Source organism: Melospiza georgiana, chromosome 10, assembly GCF_028018845.1.
Source record: "Melospiza georgiana isolate bMelGeo1 chromosome 10, bMelGeo1.pri, whole genome shotgun sequence".
NCBI classification, from domain to species: Eukaryota; Metazoa; Chordata; class Aves; order Passeriformes; family Passerellidae; genus Melospiza; species Melospiza georgiana.
This window is the reverse complement of record NC_080439.1, coordinates 8919278-8929721: the sequence shown is the minus strand read 5'-3', so window position 1 is coordinate 8929721 and position 10444 is coordinate 8919278.

The window sequence follows — 10444 nt, the reverse complement described above, 5'->3', positions numbered from 1 at the left end:
CTTTGGGTAATTCTGCAGCCTGGGACAAAATGTAAACACAAGATATGATGCCTGACTTTGCTTTTCTAAGGGTTGTACCCAAAGCTTAGTGGCATTAAGAGACCTCAGTGACAGGGAAGCCTTGCAGTGTGGTGTCCTGCGTCCCCACAAACCCTGGGCTCACTCGTGCTGCTGTAACACACCACCTCTTATAAAACTGCTCTTGCATAAGGCAGGATTGTTCAGTCCTTGTATTCAGTTCCACAGCATGTGACACCTCTTGGAGTCATTCTGAATTTTACAAAAAGGACTAATAACGAGCATTCAAGAATTGTTAAGTGCATACTCTGTGCAGAAACTCGAAATCCCCAAGCCACCTTACAGTGGAGGATCAGGGCAGCAGAATCGACATGGGCCATGAGCAAGGACACAACATATCTAAGTGCAGCTACACACATTTCCCACCTTGTGCTTCCAGATAGACCATCATGGAGCTCTCAGCATAAAGTGAAGGGGTGTGAGCCTGCTCTGAAGAGATCTGTGATCACTGCACTCTGAATGTAGAGAGCATGCCATCCTCTGCCTGCAGGTAGGACACAGGCAGTGAGATTTAAGACTGTTTTAACGGTGTAGCAAATTCCCAGCAACAGATCTGTTTTTCATCTCAGGCTCCATACCGAGTTGGTGGAGCTGATAAGACAGCAGCCTTGTTGTTCTGTTAAAAAATATGATCTTGTAGAACAGGGAGGCAGCACACAGTAAGTTTTCTTTCAGTCTGGAATGGAACAACATCATTCTCTTTATGTTTTAGGTTGAATTCAAAGAAAAAAATAGCTCGACAGTCTCTCAGGAAGGAGGAGAGGAAGGAGGAGTGCTGCTGGCATTACTTTAACTAGAAGCATTTGAAATATGTAGCAGCTGCCTAAGAGACAATTACTAGTTACCTTTAACATCTCATTCAGGCATGCAGCAATGAAGTCCTGTGGCTGTGCAGGCACCCAGCTCTTCTGGTGGTGCCTGATCTCAGCCTCAGTAAGAGTTCATAGATCCTGCAGGTGTGTCTCTGCCAGCAGCCTTCTCATCAACAAAGGGCCTGAGGGTCTCAGCAATAATGGGAAATTGTCCTGGAGCTGCACCTGGAAGTACAAGCAGAGGAATGCCATGAACATCTTGGCTTCACAGAGCACTTACAGGCTGAATGTTCACAGCTGAACTGTGCCCAACCATTGCAATGATCCACAACTCTTACTTGTCTGACTAAAGGAAATGCACGGCCACTTAATTATTTTTAAAATTATCTTGTAGGGAACTGTGTTAAGGATGACCATTACCACACATTTTTGCATTGCCTGCTTTCCACTGGTAGCTTTCCGGTCTGGCAGATTTAAATTCCCATAAATACAATTTTTCTTAAGTTTCTAAGTGAAGTCTTTTCCAAATGACCTGTTCCTTTCTAAATTTTAAGTCAACACTTGTCTGTAGTTCTCAAAGCCACAGTCATGTCAGCTTGTCCTGTTTATTCTGGATGGTTCTTGCAGCCCAGTCTAACACAGGAAATCAGGGTTATTACGAAACCCTCCAAGGCACAAGCTAAGAGGAAAAACCTGATTGTGGCCCCATGGCAAATTTGATTCTGCATATTATATATGTAAAGTCAGGTTAAGTCTCTCTGAAGAGAGCTGTTACAGGAGATTCAAGGGTCTGTAGGCATGGTAAGCCTTCATAGAAATGGTTGCAGAGGGATCATTATTGAGAAAGAAGGGCACAGCAGTGAGTGCTGGCTGTGGCAGAGCTCAGTGTTCATTTTAGAGCTCTTCTTCCTCTCTGTGCCTTGCCAAAGAACAATCCCTCCATGCCACAGCTCACTGAGGAATCCTGCCAGGTGTTGATACAATCACAGGGAAGCCCTTGCTCACCTGAGGCCAGGAGATGCCATGGAATTCTGACATGGTTTGGGATCCTCTGAGCAGGCTCTGGCACACGACAGCCTCTGTAGTGAAGCAATATCCAAAAAGCACATCCATTTGATGGCAGAAGGGAGGATAACAGAGACATCCATGCCTACAAACAAAGCAAGCTGCATAATTAACTTCTTTCCTAGGCTCTGACCCTTTGTTACACTGAGCTCTTGATTTGCATGGGATTACACAAATAGCTGAGACTGCAGGAATCAAGAAACAAACTGGGGGATTGTTCTTCCAGCACCTTTAGAATGAGTGGGGGCAAGACTTCATCCTACAGGAAAATGCAGAATCAGCACAATTTGGGAATCTCTCATCTGTCACTTTCTCCCATAAAGGGTTAACAGGAAAACAATGAATCAGGTGTGATGTTTTAGGCTCCAGTGTGAGAGTATCAGCTGTGTAAACCTCTCATCGAACCTACTGTGGAAATTGCAACTTCCAACAGAAAAAACAGTGCTGGAAAAAAGGAGAATGAGTCTATGTTATGAGCATATACAGATAGATCTGTATTTCCCCTCTTCCTCTGATAAAGAGCTCAGTGAAGCAGCAAGCTTCATCCTGGACCCAGGCTTCCAGGATTTTTGTCCCTAGTCCTAACTTTCTCAATCCTCAGCCTGAATTATCTCTGCTGCTTCTAGATATGCCCACTGGCACAGATGACATCTGCAACAAAATGGAGAAGGACTGGGGAGAAATCTGGGACTGGTGCAACCCTTGGCATTGGCAGGGGAAGGGTGGGAGAAATTTCATCCTGCTGTCAGGGAAAAAAAGAGGCAGGAATCATGTTTCACTATTAGAATCTTAAAAGGCTTTCACAGTTACTAATGCATTGGATTATTATTTATGGTGGTCATTTTTCATGTGTCTGCAGTGCGTGTGGCCATCAGTGCAGCAACTGTGACACGTTAGCCAGAAGCATTTTAGCAGGATTCCTCCATTCACCTTGCCCACCGGAGGTGATTGATGGATACTGCAAAATCATAAATTCTGCTTTTATTATCTTTCCGTGTTTATTTGTTTTCCAATCCTACAGCCTTTTCAGTGCATCAGTACTTACACGAGGACCAGCCTCCACCATTAAAGTAGGAATTATAGCTGTAATTAGCAAGCGCAGCCATTAGATGGTAATGTTCACTCACTGCTGTGCTGGAGGATCTGCTGAGGCCGGTGGGGTAAACTTTTCAATCAGTCATTGATCTGGAGTTTCTCTTTGGAGATGTGTTGAGTACCCTGAACAGCCTGAGAAATATTTAACTCTTACAGATCCTTCTGATTGCCACTCAGTTTTCAGTAGTTCTGCGAATCAAATCTCTGGCAACTATAAATTAGAGACCAATTTTAAACTCTTTGACCTGGGTAGTTGAGAAAGACTTAATTGCACAGAGGGAGGGAAGACGAGATAGCGTTATCTTGCACAAAGATTTGTGATTTCAGATAGGAACAACATCTGCTAGCCTGTGACTGTATGGGATAGGAGGTAAGGATTTCTGAACATATGTTTTAGGAATTTTAAAGTATAAAACAGAGGAATGAATAAAGATTGTCCCTGCACCATATGCAACTATATACATATTTATGTCACTATATATATAAAACATGACCTTTTTCTGAGCAGTTGCAGCACTTGGATAATATATGCTGGACACTTCAAAGATGAAAAGGCACCTCTTTGCTCCAGGGATATTCAGGGAACTGGTGAAAACGTGGCATTTGTTAAGCTGTTAAGAGCTTGAGCACAGTTTCAACACATGTTGATTTCTCCAGCTTGCTCTTGAGAATCCACTGGTAATATGTTGCTCAGCTCAGAACATCTAAAAACAGAACTCCATCTCTCTAGATGCATATGCAGGCCTGCTCCTTTGCAATTTTTGGAAACAAAGATGTAGCCAGGGATTCTGGAATATGCTGACCATACTGAAAATGCATGCAAATATGAATGGGCACCTGGTTGATATCACTTGCTAGGAGCAATGGCTGTTTTCCATTAGGGACAGTAATTTGAATGATGGTTTTCACAGCAATTGGAGTCCAGACTTTTATTTTAATAGCCCAAGTAAGGTGGAAAGGGAAGAAGAAACAAGTGCCTCAATCCCTGAACTGGATTCCAGTTGGTAACCAAAGAAACAGCAGAGCCTGTTTTTTCTTTTACACAGGAAAACAGGCAGCCTTAATAATGCATTTTGTCTCATACATGTCCTAGGCTTAGGCTTCTTTATCAATACTGGTATATTTCTCAGGACAGACAGAGATGGGGGCATAGCCTGAATCCTGAGCAGGAATACTTCTTGGCTCATCTTGGCAGATGCAGTGTGTAGACCATATTAAGGATTGTCAGTAATAATATTAATGTACTACTACACTGTAAACCAAAACCAAAACAAAACCAAAAACAGCCAGAAAAGCAGTGTGTTGATACCCTACCCTACCAAAGAGTACAATGTCACCTGGCTGCAGGTCTGTGCAGCTGCTCATTTATGCAGTTAAATGGATTAAGACTTTAATCCATCCACTTGGTTGTTTTTGCAGTGCGTGGTGGCTCTGGGGATTACTGACACTTGCAACACACTCCCAAAACCAGCAGAACTCTGGGGAAGAGGAAATTTTGTCTCAACACGACCTTCAGTATCGTAACACCACAGGTAACACCACTTTGCTTCATCCTTTTCCCTTCATTCCTCTTCTCAACAGCAAAGACTGGCCTGGAGCAGTAACACCTCTGTGAGCTGCAGTCTCACCTGCTCAACTGGTTCTGCACTGGCCAAGTCAGGCCACTGCCAAGGGGCATCCCATGGCCTTGTTGTGCCAAGATACAACCAGCAGTATTGCCAAAATAAGGGCTACAGAATTAAGTCCTTAAGCAAATAAACTTTGCTTTCTGCTTCTCATTGAGGAGTTTTGCTGATTCTTCCTGTTTCTTTTGCTTCCTCTTTGTAACTTGTGCCATAATAACAGGATTCTTCATGGATTATTTTTGGCCAGGTTATTGTTCAGCACTTTACACCACTTCCAACTGTTACTACAGGCCTGTTCCACTCAATCCTAGTCCTCTCTAAAGACCATCAAGGAGACACAGGACTTGAGTTCTGCCTGGAGAGCTCATGGTTCAGACTGAAGCCAGGAAGGAGCAAAAAACTGCTTTTACATTCTAGCCAAGAATATGTTAGGAGTCTACAGCTGAAATATTAATAAAACTGTACAAAGCACCAATACCTTCCAGTGTGTTTCATGGTGAGTTTGGAACTCCAGTGTCCACAGCTGGTTAAGGAAATAGATGTCAGTCTTGGAGGCAGTTTCCTTGAGGCCCTCTGGATGTTCAGGAGTATCAAAGAAATGCAGATACAGAGAAAAACAAAAACAGACACAAAAACATTGAAAACATTGCTGTTCCCTTGTCCCTTCTCACTCAGTTGTGACCTGCTAGCCCCAGATCCTGTAGCCCCCAGATCCTCACTCCCACAGGGATCAGCCACCTTGGAGCACTTGGACAGCCCAGGAAATGAACCACATCCAGTCCCAGGCAAAGGCATCTGGGCAGCAATGGAGTGTGTCCTTTCCACTGTGCTGAGTGAGCAGGAGAATGGATCAAGTGACCTGAGGTGGGTCCCTTTTCAGCTCTCACAGTGAGAACAAGGCTGGTGCCCTGCTCTGGACATTGGCTCAGACTTTAAAGACCTGATTCAGTTCCCTGCTGTGCTGCAGATCTCCTCTGTGATCCTGGACAAGGTCTTTCATGTAGTTTCAATAGTCAGCCTGTTATCTACCTGTAAGCAAGATGCCATGAAAACATGGAGTCCCATCCCCTCATTTTCCCTTTCACCAGGGTGAGATGCAGCAACACAGAGCTCTAAAGTGCCTGGATTCATTTGGCTGATCTGGGGGAAAGCTTTTCAGTTTTAGTTGCAGTAATAGTCTTCTGCTGGCTCAGCAGTCTGAACACACTCACCTGCTGGCTGCTGCCTCACTGAGCAGTGAGAATGTGGCCAAGGACAAAAGTGGGCAGGACCACCCCTTTTGGCAGACTCACTGATCATTTTAGCTGCAGCACAGAGCCCTGGGCTGCTGCTGTCACAAATACATTCTCAGTTAACCACTCCAGTGACAGTAAACAGAGAACTACCCTGCACAGAAATTATATTACATTCTCTGGTGATTGTTTCCTTCTAATGCACTAAAACATCCTCAGCTAATGCCCTAATGAGATTTTGCAGGTACAAAGTGTATGGATGGCTCAGGACTGCAGAGACATAATAAAGGGAGAACATTATGGAAGACTGAAAACAAATCTATTGAATTTGTTATTCCTCAGAAACATTATGAAAGACAATGAAGCATTGCAAAATACTTCTCAAAAGCTCAGGAGTTACCAGTACTGTTTTCTCCCCCAGATAAAACCTTTCTCTGAGACTCTTCAGCATCAGGAATGGGAAGGACATTCAGGGGGTCTGCCACTGCTTGGAACAGGCTGTACTGGAGAAGGACAGTGGTGGCCTGGAAGGAAGGGACTCCCAGCTGTATGTTAAGGATGGGAGTTTCCCCTCTCTCAGTCAATGTGCAATTTGTCAGCACTGTTGTCTCATCAGGACCACCCTGGGAGAGGCCTGGGGAACTGGTTGTGCCACAGCACAGCTGCAGACACACTGTACTCTCCAGTTATCTCACACAGGCTCATTGCATGCCCAGCTCCCTCTGCATTCATCCTGCCTCTCACAGAAAGAAAGAAAGAGTGGGTACTTCCTGCCAAGGTGAAAGCCAGCAAGATGAAGCTCAGGGGCTTGGGTGAGCCCATGATGCTCAATAAATCAGGTGTGTTTGTCAGCTCACAGAGAGTATGAATTTCCAACTGGATGCAGCTTTACAAGTGTTTACCTTTGTGCTGACCTTGGTGTGTTCTCTGAGAAAGCACAATCCAAGCAGTTTTCCATGTGACCTCATTAGTCTCCCATCTTTTCTGGAATAAGTCAAAATATGGAGCAGTGCCCAGTGCAAAGTGGTTGCTGTGGTTTCTGTTCCTGCCAAAAAGAGGACGTGGAGGACCCAGACCAGGTTGTCTTTGTCATATTGCAGAGCTGGCATTGCCTTTAATCTTTAGGCAAGAGAGGGGTGAGTTTAGAGTACAGCCAACATTACAACATACACAGTCATCAACTCCAGATGACTTCAGCAAACAATAGTTTGCAGAATCTCTGATTTTCCAAACCAAGTAAATGTGAAGAGCAGTAGAAAGTAGTAGTGTCTTATAAGTTTCTATCTCCTTATGTCTGAAAAAGCACCCTGTCTCATAGGCAGCATTAAAAAGATTTGAATGATAGCAAAAGATCAAGCTGGGAGTTTTTCAATGGCAGATGTTTCTTTTAGAGATATGCTGATCTGCCGAATTCAGAACACTTCATGGGGTTTTCTTATATCAGTGAAAGCTTTAGGACAAGTTCATAGAATCTCATTTCCCCACCACTGTCCTCCCGTGCCATCCTGCAGGACAGAGCTCTTGCTGACACCAGAAAAAGCAGCAATTGTGTGTTGCTGCTTTACCAAAGAATATGCAAAACATACAAGTTCCTGACAACTGAAAACTTTCCTGTGAAGATCTCAACACATTGAAGTATCCAAGGTACATTTTGGCTGTAAGATCTACTGCTTAACTTTTCTAAGAGATTGTGTTTTGACACGATGATATTGGTTCTGTTTCAGGACACTAATTAGCAGCATTTAGAAATACATGCTAAAGCACCATTTCCTCTGAGACTTAGAAGTCTCTCCTAAATTACTCCACATATAATACCCCTTATTTACATGGCATCTTTAGATTATTTTATCATTTATCTGCTATCTACTTTAAATACCCAAACTATATAACTTCCTGCAGTTGTGATGTTGGCTATGGTGCTATCTGAAGCCAGCACAGCCTCTTTCCAGTGGTGGGGAGAGGAGCTGGCTTGGGGATTCTGATCTCCTTTTCTCAGCACAGCTGTGACACTGCTGCTGAGGAAATTAAAATGGGAGCTGCCAAATGCTCCCCTGACTCCTTGCTGCTCCCTGTCTATCCTCTGTGCTTATCAGGAAAAAACTGAACTCCTTTTACTCCAGCAGTAGAAAAGAGGTTTTTCTTCTGCCTACCATTTTGCTGCACTCCTTGTAATTGTTCTTTTCTGGAACCTTCAGCAGGGCAGGGGCTGCTGAGATGAAATTTGTTTAATATATGACACTTTCCCACCAGCTATTTCTCACCTAGCGCACTGTAGTCTCTCAGCTCCTACTGAGACTTCCCTCTTTCCCTGAGGGAGATATTGTAAAAGCTATTTTGAATGGAAATTTCATCTAAATGATTCCCCTCGGTACATGGAGGAAGAGGAAGAAGAAATTTTAAAGCCTTTTGATTCAATCTGAAAGATAGGGTTCATAGCTGCTGTGTTTTTTAAATCTGATTGCTTTATTTCCTGTGGATGTCTCTGAAGCATAGTGAAACCCACAATTTTTTATTCATTTCTGTATGATATGTTTCCACGTGCATATAAAGCCATTGATTTTCTCCAGCTAATATGAGCTCTGTGAAATCACCTTAACATATCATTCATACAGATTTATAGTGGCTCCTCAGAGCATCCTGGAGAATGACCCAGATAATTTAGGACTATTTTTCTGTGTTTTATTGTGCCCACGTTTGTCTATGCTTTATTCTATGAATTATTTTCTACATTGTGTCTTCATTTTTATGTTCAGTCAGACCCATAAACCCCTTTTTTTTCTCTAAGAGTTCTGCAAGGAGTTTAGAATAATTTAAAAATGGCACATTCTAAAGCATGTTCTACTCTTCAACTCTTCTTAATCACCAGTGAGGATGGTAAATCAAGTCAAGCCTAATGCTAGATCCCTTTGTACCACCCATGCAAATATATCTTACCTCGTTCAGTGAGTTTCCAGATGTGGCTGTGATTTTTACTGAGACTAATTGAAATTAATTTTCCACACACATACAGAATGTTACAAAATGGCCAACACAAAGCTGGCCATGGCATTGAACACAGTAGAGGAGGAGGATCTAGATGCCAGGAGGTGCTCTGAAAGTAGAGCTCCCTCTGAGGCTGTGGTACAACATCTTTTTAAGAACCAGCTACCCCATCTCCCTTCTCCTGCCAGATGTACATGAAAACACTTTAACTTGAGCTCTCTGAATGAGATGAAAAAGGCTGCCCTATCAGAAGGATAAATGAAGATATAAAAATTGGCAGTTTGTTAATGGTTACACTGATAAGTGAGTTACATGGACCTTACCTTTTTTGATGTTCAGTGGTGGGACACCCAAAACCTGCATGCTGTCTTTAATTAGTCTGCAGTCAGCCAGGAACTTTGTGTACCATGCAGCCAATAATGTGAATAATGTTTTGGGGTACTTGGACTCCTAAATAAAGCTGCATTCCATCTTCTGACTGGTGTTTCTTGCCCTGAACAAGCTTTCTGCCACTGGCTAGCTGCCTGTGCATTGGGTTGTTGCTATACTCCCTTCACACCCACAGAATCATAAACTCAGCCCTTACTGTTCTTCCATAAATCATGACTGTGAATTGGTTTGGACCCAACAAAAAACCCGCAACAACAAACAAACAAAAACCCCCCAAAAACCCCAAACCAACAAGCAAAAACTCTTGGCTTTGTAAGATTTGCCCTCTGGCTATGAGTTAAAAGTAAGGTGTAATTCACCTCAACAAATGAGAATCATTTCTAACAGTGTGATTTCAGTCTGGAGAGACAACTCAAAGAACTGGGGGACAAGGGTGAAATGAAACTTGCCCATGCATATTGGAAAAAGGTTAAAGAGCTGACCTTTTCCTAGGTACAAGTTTTAAATAAAACTCCAACAACATGACTTGCTGATTCAAATCATGGTACTTATAACTCCCACCATTTGATTTACACACCAAACTGCTTTAGTCACGTTTTTAGTGAAATGGCAAAGCTGTTCTTCAGACCCCTTGTTTGACATCTTTTGTGCTCCAATCTCTGTGTGATGAGGCTTGTCTCATCTGCCTGGCTTATATCATTAACTGTAACAAACACCCAAAGTAAACATTCCTTTGTATTTCTTATACTGTTCTACTTCCAAAAGGTTGCCCTTGTTTTATTCTGCAGGGCATATACAGCCCTACACCTCTCTTTGTCTCTCCCTTCCACTGACTATTTGAGTTCACAGTGATTTTTGCAGGTACATCGACTGTATTTTACACATGTTGAAACTCAACTGTCTACAAATATCCATGAATTTGTTCTTATGTGACCATCAAGTTTCTTGTTACTTTCAGTTTAATTCAGCTGCAAATGTTATTAATGTAACATTTCACAATTATAAATATCATGGAGATAATAATATAAATATATAGAAGACAAAAAAGAAGTGAGAAGATAACAACATTTCAGCACAAGGATTTTATGGGGAGGGATTTCCTCGTCTTGGGTTACCCGCTGTTCCCAGTTCAAGGCTGCCCTTACAGCATGGACCTAAATGCAGA